Source organism: Pseudophryne corroboree, chromosome 8, assembly GCF_028390025.1.
Source record: "Pseudophryne corroboree isolate aPseCor3 chromosome 8, aPseCor3.hap2, whole genome shotgun sequence".
NCBI lineage: Eukaryota > Metazoa > Chordata > Amphibia > Anura > Myobatrachidae > Pseudophryne > Pseudophryne corroboree.
The window spans coordinates 215254752-215266772 of NC_086451.1; the positions used below are offsets into that span (position 1 = coordinate 215254752).

General features: G+C 44.1%; 2 long non-coding RNA genes across 2 annotated transcripts in view; one reads left to right on the plus strand and one right to left on the minus strand.

The window, feature by feature from the left end:
* The window catches only part of LOC134948834 (uncharacterized), a 73039-nt gene that overhangs the window by 42535 nt on the left and 18483 nt on the right, over window positions 1-12021 (minus strand). The window lies entirely within an intron of this gene.
* On the plus strand, window positions 4906-6542 carry LOC134947628 (uncharacterized). The gene is made up of 2 exons (XR_010182662.1): window positions 4906-5192; window positions 5808-6542. It is a non-coding gene; the product is annotated as an uncharacterized LOC134947628 (long non-coding RNA).

The following is a 12021-nucleotide window of genomic DNA, read 5'->3' on the forward strand; positions in this document are numbered from 1 at the left end:
TGGGAAGTGACGTGGAATAATCAGACAATGACCTTCTCACACAATGCTGACGAGCAGCCCATCTACTCTGAACTTAGCCACAAGTGGGAGGTGTCACAACTGAGGGCCTGAGCTGACGGGAGGCAGCCTCAGTTGTAGGGGCTGAGATGTACCGGAACCTGGGAGGTTGTATCAGACCCCTGGACATGTAAGTAACATGAATAATAACTGCCCGAAGGCGTGACCACGACAACTTGGATAAAAGTCAATGATGTTTATTATGACAACTCCGCAACACAGCAGCAGTAAAAGAAAACGTAAAAAGTCAGCAAAGAATAAATACAGTTCCTGGGTACTACAGGATGGCAGGAGCCACAGGGCACTGGTAGTGTGAGATAGTTCTAATGATCTTCTAGATGGAAAGTCCTTACCAGGCCCGACTGTAGCAATGGAGATAACCCAGGATTGTGCCAGCTGGTGTTCCAGGAAAAGCTGGGTTGCTGAAGATAAAACAGCTGCTGTGGATACTGGCTGGAACCAGACTGTTGTTAGCACGGAGTGGATACTGGCTGGAACCAGTTAAATAATAAATGAACTTGGGAGCGATGAAATATGAACTGAAATGTAGAACTTGAGAGCGGAGAAATAATAATACCGGTGGAGAGTGGTAAAGTGTAGAAAGGACACCGGCCCTTTAAGGGAAGCTGTACTCTGCTGGAAGCTGAGCTGGAAGCAGGTAATGTTGTAGCTGGAAACAGATGAATCCACAATGGATTGGGGAGTCAGGCTACACCGCAGGTGGAATGCTGGTGCGGGTCTCTATGGTGGAAGTCTTGAGACAGGAGCTGGAACCTGGAAGACAATCACAGGAGAGAGACAAACAGGAACTAGGTTTGACAACCAAAGCACTGACGCCTTCCTTGCTCAGGCACAGTGTACTTATACCTGCAGCAAGGAAGGGATTGGCTAGGCAATTATGCAGATTAACAATACTGACAACAGATTGGAGGAAATGATCAGCTGACAGAATCCAAGATGGCTGCGCCCATGCAGACACTTGGAGGGAAGTTTGGTTTGTAATCCATGTGGTAATGAAAACAGTAATGGCGGCGCCGGCCACTGGAGACAGGAGACGCCAGGCTGACAAGTGCACATCCAACCACGCGGACACAGCGGAGGCCGCGGCTGACGTAATCGCCACTCTGACACTCTGCATGCAGAAGCTCAGGGACGGCGGCGGAGGCCGCGGGAGACGCCATGCCAGATGTAATAAGGCGTTACTGTGACAGCGTCTCAGAGAGACAGGAGAGGATGCAGGAATGTGAACATTAGGATAACAGATGGGATCCGGTCCTGGAGCGCTGAGCCAGCCTTAGGAGGCATCTGATGGGTAAGAAATGGCGTCCAGATACCCGGATCGTGACAGGAGGTACTTCCAATACAAGTACAAAGGTGGGACCAAAACCATGTGGGCTGGAAAGGTGTCGCAGGGATATTGTGTGCACATCATTCAGCCGGATGCTTGTTTCAAGCAAGTGAGAAAACTGGGGACAGGTTTCTTTGTTAGAATTCTCTGTGACATGATATTAATGCATTTTGTCCCCTATGTTCTCCCAGATGACGCTTATTTCATATGCGGAAGGAAGGCGTACAAGTGGCTCACTCCGAGCTCTGAAGGGTTATGTTACATAGGCAGAGTACTACCAGAAATCATGACCATTGCACATGACAAAGTGAAAGACATTCACTGCTCTGCCTCCTTATACTCACACCCACTACAAACACATTTATAAGAGACACCTCATAGATAGGGGAGAGCCCGCAGCCTCTAATTTGATTCATGAATCCACCGGGATTCAGATTCTTCTCACATTAGACATCACCCATACTGCCAGAGGAATCATAAATTATAGGTATATCCATGCGCTGGCGAACCTGATAGACAATATCACTGAGATGTATGACGACACCTTCAGGTATACGGGTAGGGAGCTACAGGCCTACAGAGGTATTACAATTAAAATGGGAGTTTAGAAAGAAATACAATCTTACTTTAGCGCCTGTGGGTAATGAATTGACCGGATGGGCCTCATGGTTGAACCCACTCAAGTGGTTCTCTGGATTAGGAGAGTGGGCACAAGGGATGATCGCAAATGTGGGGAAGCTTCTTCTCTGTATCCTGGGTGTTGTCATAATTATCGGCCTGATATTTAAATGTGTTCAGATTTTGACGCGGCGAAAAAGGACAAATCACAATACAAATTTGATGAGTCTAAGGAGCGGGTGTGTTGTAAATGCGGCAGACCTAGTATATGACCCAATGATAGAAACAGTACTGTGATAGTAATGTAAATGAATTTCATGGCCTGTTTCTTTCACCAATTGTTTGTGTTTTTCTCTCCCTCTACCCAGCAAAACCTCTACCGAATCCGAACATCAGTGTGCAAAGACGTAGGTACATGTATGTATGCAACGTTCGTTCAAATCAGACATCATAGGCTATAGCACTGTCCCAGCATACTCTATAGGTTGAATGATGTCCCACATCCAACAAGTGGTCTCACGACTACCGAGCACATATAGAGGATGTCCGCCCTCTTCCCTGGCTTCCCCAACTATGGTTAATGTCTGATTTGCGAAAATGAGTACATAAGTGTGTCTAGGTCTCCAATGATTGTTTGAAATATTTTTATTATGTTTAGTGACAGTTATGATAGTTATTGTTTACTATCAAAGGGTGGACTGTCAAAGTCAAAAATATTACATTCACACAACATGTAAACTCCAAACAGAGTGGCCTCTGTGCGTGCGCATTACCGCCGTGTGTACGCATACTCGCAAGTTACGTACACAGGTCCGCCATGCGTTTTAACGCACGGCAAGAGTATATACAGTAGCATACGCACTCGCACAGAAAAGCCACAAAGACATATTCAATACTTTATTCACATAATGCATAATTTACACATAGGGGGAAATTTACTAAGATTCGTATTTTCCAGATTCAGCTCAAAGTTCAATCACGAATGACATTGACAGTGTAAAATTGCAACTTTTTGAATTGATTACGACTCATTTACTAAGCTGTCGTATTCGTGTTTTTCTGTTGTTCCGATGTCGATGTCATTCGTGGTTTTCTGCTGTATAATGCGGCCGCGTTTGTTGTTTCGCGGCCGCGTTTTTGTTTATTTTTACGACTGCGTCACATGTCTGTTACGGCAGTGATTTAGAAATTGCTGCCGCGTTTTTAGTCCTAAGTTTCGTTTTTGTCACGCGTCCGTGATTGGTTGTATTCGTAAAGGAGGAGTGTCTGTGCATATTACTATAAAACCGCCCCAAACACACCGAACCTCGTGGGTTTAGCTAGTGGAGAGGAGAGAGGAAGGTGTATTTGGAGTTGGTGAGTTTGGTGGAGTTTTTGGAGGTTTTGGAGAGGAGTTTTGTGATTGTTGAGTGCTGTACTGTGTGTGTAAGTAGTCTTGTCATATTTGTCGTATTGTTTTTTCTCAGTTTGTCAATTTTTTTGTCCTTGTTTTTTTTTTAAAGTCTTTTGTCATTGTTTGTGAGTGAGTGAGCGTGTGTGTTGGCTGTGTGGTGTGTAGTAGTAGTAGTAGTGGAGGAGTGTGTTTTGTGTTTTGATTTTTCAGTGTTTTTTGTCGTTTGTCATCATGTCAGACTCAGAGGTCAGTGTGGTGGCGGAGGTTAGTGAGGTGGAGGCTGGTAGTGAGGTGGAGGCTGGTAGTGAGGTGGAGGCTGTTAGTGAGGTGGAGGCTGTTAGTGAGGTGGAGGCTGGTAGTGAGGTGGAGGGGGGTAGTGAGGAGGAGGAGGAGGGGGTGCCTGTTGCTGTATTCTCCAGTGATAGTGATGGTGTTGTGGCTCCGCAGCCACGCACCACTACCAAGACTGGCAGGAATATTAAGTTCAGCTATGCTGAAAACATGGCGTTGGTGCGTGAGCTGATGAAGCACCATCGCCAATTGTTTGGTCAGGATGCTGGCAAGGTGTCCTCCCGCAGGAAGTCTGTCCTGTGGGGGCAAGTAATAGTTGCCGTCAATAGTGAGGGTGTGGGGAGGCGGACTGAGGACACGTGTCACAAGAGGTTCTATGACATAAAGCGGCGTGTCAAGGCCAAGATGGCCAAAGAGGCAAAATCAGCCCGAAAAACCGGAGGTGGCCCCCCTTTCCGGGCAACCTATCGGGAGTGGGAGGAGCCTGTGCGGGCATTGATTCCTGCAGAAGTGGTGTCTGCTACTCATGTCCGGGATTCGGACCGACCCACGCAGGATGGTGAGTTTGATTTGTTATATTTTTATTTAAATGTCCTCTAAATGTTTTTTAAATCATTTTTTAAGGGTAAAGGATGCAAAAATTGTTGGTCAGATATTGCAGGCCTATGCACCCTTAAGGTGTGTTTGTGTTTAGAAATGGCATTTTCCATCTTGCCTTGGATGTTTTTTTTTTCAAATTTTGCGCTAAAACAGGTGCAATGCCTGCTGGTATGTGTATTTGCCATAATAATTTTGCGATATTGCTTGGACATCGGTGTTGTATCTAATTGTTTTTTTAAATATTTGATTTATTTACTTCCTAAAAAAGGTTCTATTAATTCCAAATTTCATTTTGGTAACATTTGCAAGTAGTCAATCTATGCAATATCTGACGCATAATTCTCAAATGTAACAGATTTATTGTGTGCAACACCATGTACATTTTGATATACACCACAAATTAAGGAAGCACGAAGATCTTAAGCAGAAATTAGTTTATTTTCGAATACATAATAGATGGTTACAGTACACTAAGGCTTTGCAGTTGTAATTTTTACACAAAGCATGGTAATAATGTTTGCTCCACTTTTTCAACAGTCCGACAGACCAGCCGGCCAGACAGGCCTCAGACAACTCAGGATGATGCTGGGTTTGCAGGTAAGACTTCACTGTAGTCACATATTCTGCAAACACATAGAAGTACAAAATATTAATGTTTATATATTCTCATAGGTTCTGCTTCTGTAAGCCGACCTCCTGTAAGGCGCCCATCACAGGGCTCGGGCCACTTACCCAGGAGGCCAAGTAAGACACGGCGTCTTGGCACGGAATCTGCGGCTCCATCTTCCCCACCCAGGTGGCGCATTTCTGCAGTGTCACCCCAGCCACCACTGGCACTATTGGCGAGTCCACAGAGTGATGAGCCCCGATCACCTCAGTTATCTGGTGAGTCAAAACAGAAACTAAACACATAGCGAATAATCTACACAGTACAGTTACTATGTTGTGAGTTGGAGTTGAGATTACATGTTTGACATAACAAGCAATGTGATGTTACGTCTTCAATTGCTCAAGGTGAAAATGTTTAATTTTTCAAGGTCTTAGTGGTTGATATCGCCAACATCATTATTAAAAAATAACATACATTTGTACAAATTTAGGCCACACACGTGCACATTAAAATAAATATAAAAACCAAAATTAAAAAAAAAAAAATCCTCCACAACATTATAGTGTTCACACATCTCCCCTGTCCGGTATGTAGACTGCTTACTTGCTCCGCTCCTCTGGACTATCCAGGTAAGCAGTCTATATCGTGGCCAGGGGAGGTGACATAACACTGTAATGCTGTGGAGGGGAGGTAGTTAGGTGAGGATTACTCAAGTCTGTCTATGTGCACGCCTGTGATGGTATATATGTTTTTGGCGAAAAAACACATTATAAGTTTACAAAAACAAGTCCAAAAACTTGTAAAATGGAGTATTATGAATGTAGTAATGTGTAGAACTAGCAAATAAATTAATAGAGAAATAAACATTGCATGTTGGCCACCCCATACAGAGCCCAGCTTGATGGCCGACGTGGACCAGCAGGGACAAGACCAACAGGCAACCATCACACTGCAACTTACACCTGTTGACCCGAGCCAGCCAATACAGCTGCAGGATATCCCCCAAGCCTCCATGAGTCCACAACTGGCACAAGCTCCACCCCAAACACAAATACCAGATGACTTTTGGGCCAGTTGGACAAGCCAACAGGCCCAAAGCAATGCCAGCCTGACCGCACATACCCAACACCTTGCCAGTCTGCCCCATCATCTACCGCGCATTAGTCGCAACTCGGGCAGACTGATTGTACAAGTAGGCCGAATCGCAACATCGATGGAGCAAATAAGGGCTGACAACAACCAAATGCTGGCTCATTTAACGCGCATCATTGATGAGCAACAGCGCCATCAGCAGGCACTCGTTCAACTCATTCAGCACAACCAGGTTGTGAATGAGTCGTTATCCCGGATTGTAGCCAGCCACACTGCAACCAACACACAACTGAATGCTAGCATTAATAATTTGAGCAACAACATAACATTGATGGCAGCTCAACAAGTGACCTCCAGCTCTGGGACCACGACCCCTATCCAAACGCCAGTAACCTCCCCTGTTCGGCGTTCCTCCAGAGCACGTGCCAGTCAGCCAGCACAAAGCACAGCACCCAGCACACACAAGCGAAAAAAATAACAATTTTGACAAATGTTATTTAAACAATAAAAATTTGGATTTGACAAACACACAACTTCCTGTGTCCGTCTCAAACATTGTTGAAGCTGCTATGTATGTATGTATGTTTTTCATGGGTAATGACTGAAAAGGTATTTATAACATAAACTATAAACAACAAACAGTAAGTAACAAAACACACAATAGAAAGTATTGCAAAGTGTTTAGTCAAGGATAATTACATCCTACAAAAACTTACCTGAAAAATACCGCAGGATCACTTCTTGCCGTACCTGCCTCCCTACATATGTACTCACACTGTCACCAGATGGTTCTAACTCCTCTGCTTGCTGACTGCTTTCTCCCTCATCATGTGCCAGATGTTGACTTAAACACAGATTATGGAGAAAACAGCAGCAGAACACAATTCTAGTCACCTTTGAGGGACTATACAACAAAAGGCCTGCAGATTTATCCAGACACCGAAACCGTGACTTCAGCACACCAAAACATCTTTCTATCACATTCCGCGTAGCCTTATGTGCATGATTGTAACTGTGTTCAGCAGGAGAATCAGGTTGGGACAATGGAGTAAGGAGCCAAGAGTAGCAGCCGTAACCCCCTTCACCTGAAAAACAGATATAGTCAACATTAGTACATGTGTTAGATTATTCTTTCCCCTACTCAAAACTAGAGTTTGTGGTTAAAAGACATACACACAAAACATTTTTAACATACCCAACAGCCAGCCATCAGGCATTTGTCCGGCCTCAAATTTATCGAAGAGCGATGACTGACTGAGGATGAAGGAGTCATGGCAGCCACCAGGGTAACCTGCAACAACACTCATAATTTTAAAGTTTGCATCACAGACCACCTGGACATTAGTTGATTGTGCCAGATGTCTATTTGTATATATGTATTGCCGGCCCCTAGGTGATCTCAGCTGAACGTGTGTGCAATCTATGGCCCCCAGCACATTGGGCATGCCAGCAAGCTCATAGAAAGCTACCCTGACAGCACGCCACTCCGACTCCTCGGTAGGGAAGCAGATTGAGGCATTAATGTGTGGATCCAACACATCCAAAACCTGAGTGGACATTAAAGAAGCTAAGGTGAGTGTCATGTTAGGTATTCTATACAATACTGTGTTTGTACTTACAGAAGCAACACTTACACATAACCGCATATGTATTTTTAGACTTACCTGATTCAAATATCTTGAAAAGGTGGGCTGTGAGATACCAATGACGTCGCCTGCCACAGCCTGGAAGCTCCCAGTAGCCATAAAGTGTAACACAGCCAGGAGTTTGTGTAGGCCTGAGACAGAGCGAGAGCGTGCTGTCTCAGGGTCTAGGCCCAATTTGACAAGGTCATACAGGTGGAAAATGTTGGTTCTATTTAGGCGGAACATCTGTATGACCCTATCATCGGACAATGCGTTTAAGTTTAAACGCCCTCTAAAAAAACGAGGCTGGCGCAGCCTCCGCGGCACCTGGACAACCTGTTGACCATGTTCACTTACCTGGGCCTGATTCCTGGAAGCCTCATGGAGCAGTCTAAGGTATCCCACAGCAAACATAAATTCATTGGCACACACCACAGCCGCCATTTCAGAGTGAGAGAAATTCAAAATGTGCCTGGAACACTTTTATAGGGCCAAACATTCAGGTGTGAGTAATGGATAATTGAGTACACATGTAAACACGCTTTTCAAATGCTGGCGCGTTTTTTTTTAGGAATTTTTTACGATGTGTAATTTTTCGCGGCCGCAAATGCATTTTCACGGCAGCAATTACAATTACGAATGGTTAGTAAATGACCGAGATTCATATCTAAACAGGCGTAATTTGACCGATGGTGTATTCATTCGTGATGTTTAACTTGAACTTCCAAAATATTACGAATGACCACATCACTGCCGTGATTTCAGTTTAGTAAATTACCGAGATGACACTTTGATGAAAAAACGCCATCTCGGTCAAAATCGGGAGCTTAGTAAATTTACCCCATAGTCTCCATACACTTTGTCAGCAACTTGATTACACTTAAAAGGTAAAACAACAGAGATATTCAGCTTTACATGATGTGAGGGGATGGAGCAATGTTAGGACTTAGTGTTTGGTATCCAGATGTGCAGTATTGTGAGATCTACATTCCGGTTGCTATTTACAGTTTATTGCATGTTTCCACGTGTAGAAATACGCAGAATTGTAATATTCGCAAACTGCTATGATACTGTACTCAGGATATGCTGTGGAAAACCATAGGCGAACACCTGCTAGTGCACCCTGGATCAAGCATCGCCCACTGGTTCAAACCAACCTATGACCCCTCATGTACTGTAAATAACTTGTCCTCTGACCTATGAAAGAAGAGCTTACATTTCCCATTGTACTGTATTTGGACACATTGTATAAAAGAGAGGTCTCCTGATCCAGGCTTCAGTCCCTATTTCTCTGAGGTCATCTTGCCAAGACTGACTGAGACCTGGATCCAGGAGCGCTCGCATTTAAACGTATGTATTATTGGTTGTAGCTCTTCTCTGTATATTGTTGTACCCTTTTTACCTGTATATTCTCAAGTAAATACTGTTGATGCGTTAGACCACAACATAACACTTTACTACTGGTGTCGCATTCCATTCTTGTTTGGGGTAAGGTGTGTTCAGCCACACGTGTCACTATATTGTGCCCATAATGTGTCGGCGTGTATACGCAACATATATACACATTTTAGCGGTTATATTTATATGCAGCGGCCGCAGCGGCTCAAACCACGGTGTAATAATGTATTGCTTTTCCTTGTAATTTGAACGAACTTAACAGTTCGCACACATATAAAAACGCAACACATACCATACAACATGCAAAACACAATTCAAATATTAAACAAGTACACGTGTCTGCATGACGTTACATATACATTACTCTATGCACCCAAGGGTTCAAGCAATGTTTTGTTAACAACATCTAAACACAAACATATCTTACCTAGAATACTAGAGACCTCTCAAACACAATCTGAATCCAACCAATACACTCCACATAACCTCCTGCATACACCCACAAACGCAGGCTGCATAGAACATGCCTAAATAGTATAAGAAATCAAAGCACCTGTTCCAATTGTGTATGCATCACCTGTGCTGATTCACACAAAGCGGGATTCGCAGCTACAAAACGCCCCCCAGATCCATACGCACATGCCATCAGCATCATGGATCCAGATCCAGGTGAGGAAGAAATTGCCCAACTAAATGTTCAACTCAAAGCTATCTTAAAAAGGAAAAGACAAATAGCATTACAGAGAGCACAGCAACAAACACCTGGCACTGCAGAGGAGCGAGGTGCTGGAGCCAGTAGTGAAGTAACCCCATCTACTGGCCAACAAACACAACAAGAGGCCGGTGTGAGTACACTGGCTGAGGGAGATGTGGGCCAAACTGATGGAGATTCTGCCCAAACTACCCAAACCCAACAATCAGAGCCACAAAGTGAAGAGGAAGGTGGAGAAAGTTCTCAGGCTACTGCATCGCAGGCAACAGCTAAAAAGAGAAGATGCCAACTACCATTTACAAAGAGGGAGTTGGCCATTCTGGTCCCACAAGCCATTGACAAAATCAATTTTGGGAATAAAAACATGGGTGCTGGGACGAAGGACCATATTTGGAGGGAGATAACAGACTTGGTAAATGCGGTGGGCCCAATTGTCCACACACCACAAGAAGTTCGAAGATGGTAAGTACATACTGTGCAACACTGACATACACTATTATATGCATTAACTAAGATGTAAGCACCTTTTCCTAAGTCATGTTGCCTATAGCAACCAATACTATTACATATGTAACCTTTGAGAACGTCAGACATAAGTGAACCACTGAATATTTGTTTGATAACTTAAACCATCTATCTAGATGTTAAGTTTACATAAATTAAGTTTTTGGAATTAAGTATGTTGACAAGTTATAAAAAGTCATGTATGGCGTGAGTGTGGAGATTGTTTTAGCTATACAATTGGTGGAATATGGGCAAACAGAATTCTTCAAATGTACTTATGTTTATTTTCATTTCCTTCCACCCAACCAAAAAAACATATGTAGCTGGGCTGACTTCAAGTCCCGCCTGAAGCTGAAAAGGTTTGCGCATTGGGACACCTCGAGGGCAACAGGGGGAGGGCCACTCCCTGAGAGTTTTGAATATACAGACCTGGAGGAGCAAGTGAGGGTCTGTGTGTCCTACGAGGAGGTGGCAGGTGTGTCAGAAATGGATACCGACACACCTGCAGTGGAATGTCCACATGCCTTGGAAGGTAATATTTGAAACATATATTGCCAACTGTTTAATGTATACATTTTGAAAATGATAAAAAAAATGTCCCCATCTATTTTTCAATACACAGCACAGGAGGTGCAGCTCACTGAGGCTGAGGAGGGGGAAAGTAGCGACACCTCCATTGTGGGTCATGTAAGTCCACCATCCCAGGCCCACACTGTCCCCCTCCCCCCCCCCCCTCTCAAAGCAGTCTCCCGGAGCTTCTGAGTGAGATAGTAAGTCATGGAGTAATTAACACCAACTTCCAGGACCAGATGCTCCGGGAGCTGTCCTCCAGGGTCAGTGACCTGACCTCTAGTGTGCGACAAGGCATGTGCGACATCACCTCCTCTGTCCAGGACCTCAACACTATTGGGCAAGGCATACAGACCATCGCTGCCCTCCTTGGCCACAGTCACAGGGAGGCAACAACACCTGGCCCATCCCCTGCCCAGGATCAAGATTCCACTGGGCAGGGCCCTCGAAGATCAATGCGCAGACATACGACAGAACACCAACCCCTTCAAGGACTAAAGGGAAAAAAAAATTCTCTCCAGATGCAGTCATATTTCCCAGCGCTCATGTAGTTTATGTTCCATTATGGTTTTGTAATGGTTTGAGGGACCAGAATGTCAAACTCCCTCCTGCTGAATGGTGTTTGGTGTCTCCTCTTTTATGTCAATGCCTGTGATGCATTAGCCAGTGAACTTGGCCCACCTTCCTCTTCATATTGTGGTATTGATAGTTGGGTTTGGGTATTGTGACCACAATCTTCCTCAATTTGCCCCACATCTTCCTCAGCCAGGGTAATGAGACCAGTCTCTTGTTGTGTTTATTGGACAGTAGATGGGGGGACTACACTCCTGGGTCCTGGCATCCTCTTTTCTGCACAGGCAGGTGTTTGTTGTTGTGCCATGTTATGTACTATTTTTTGATTTTTACTTTGTGTTTTTGAGAACATAATGTAATCTTGCTTGGTTTATATTAAAAATTATACACCCCTACACTTTGGAAAAATATGGTGTTTTACTTATTGTGGACCATGGTAATTGATTTGTTTGTAACAAAATTAACACATGCTATTTTGTTTGTGTGTACATAAAAACATACTGGAGGCAAATTTGTGCAGATGGCATTTTCAATGAAGATGGTCTGTTGCCTACAGAAACAACCAATATTATACTTCACATGTATGTTGCTCATTCGACAATATAAGATCAGGAATCTGTTTGGTTACTA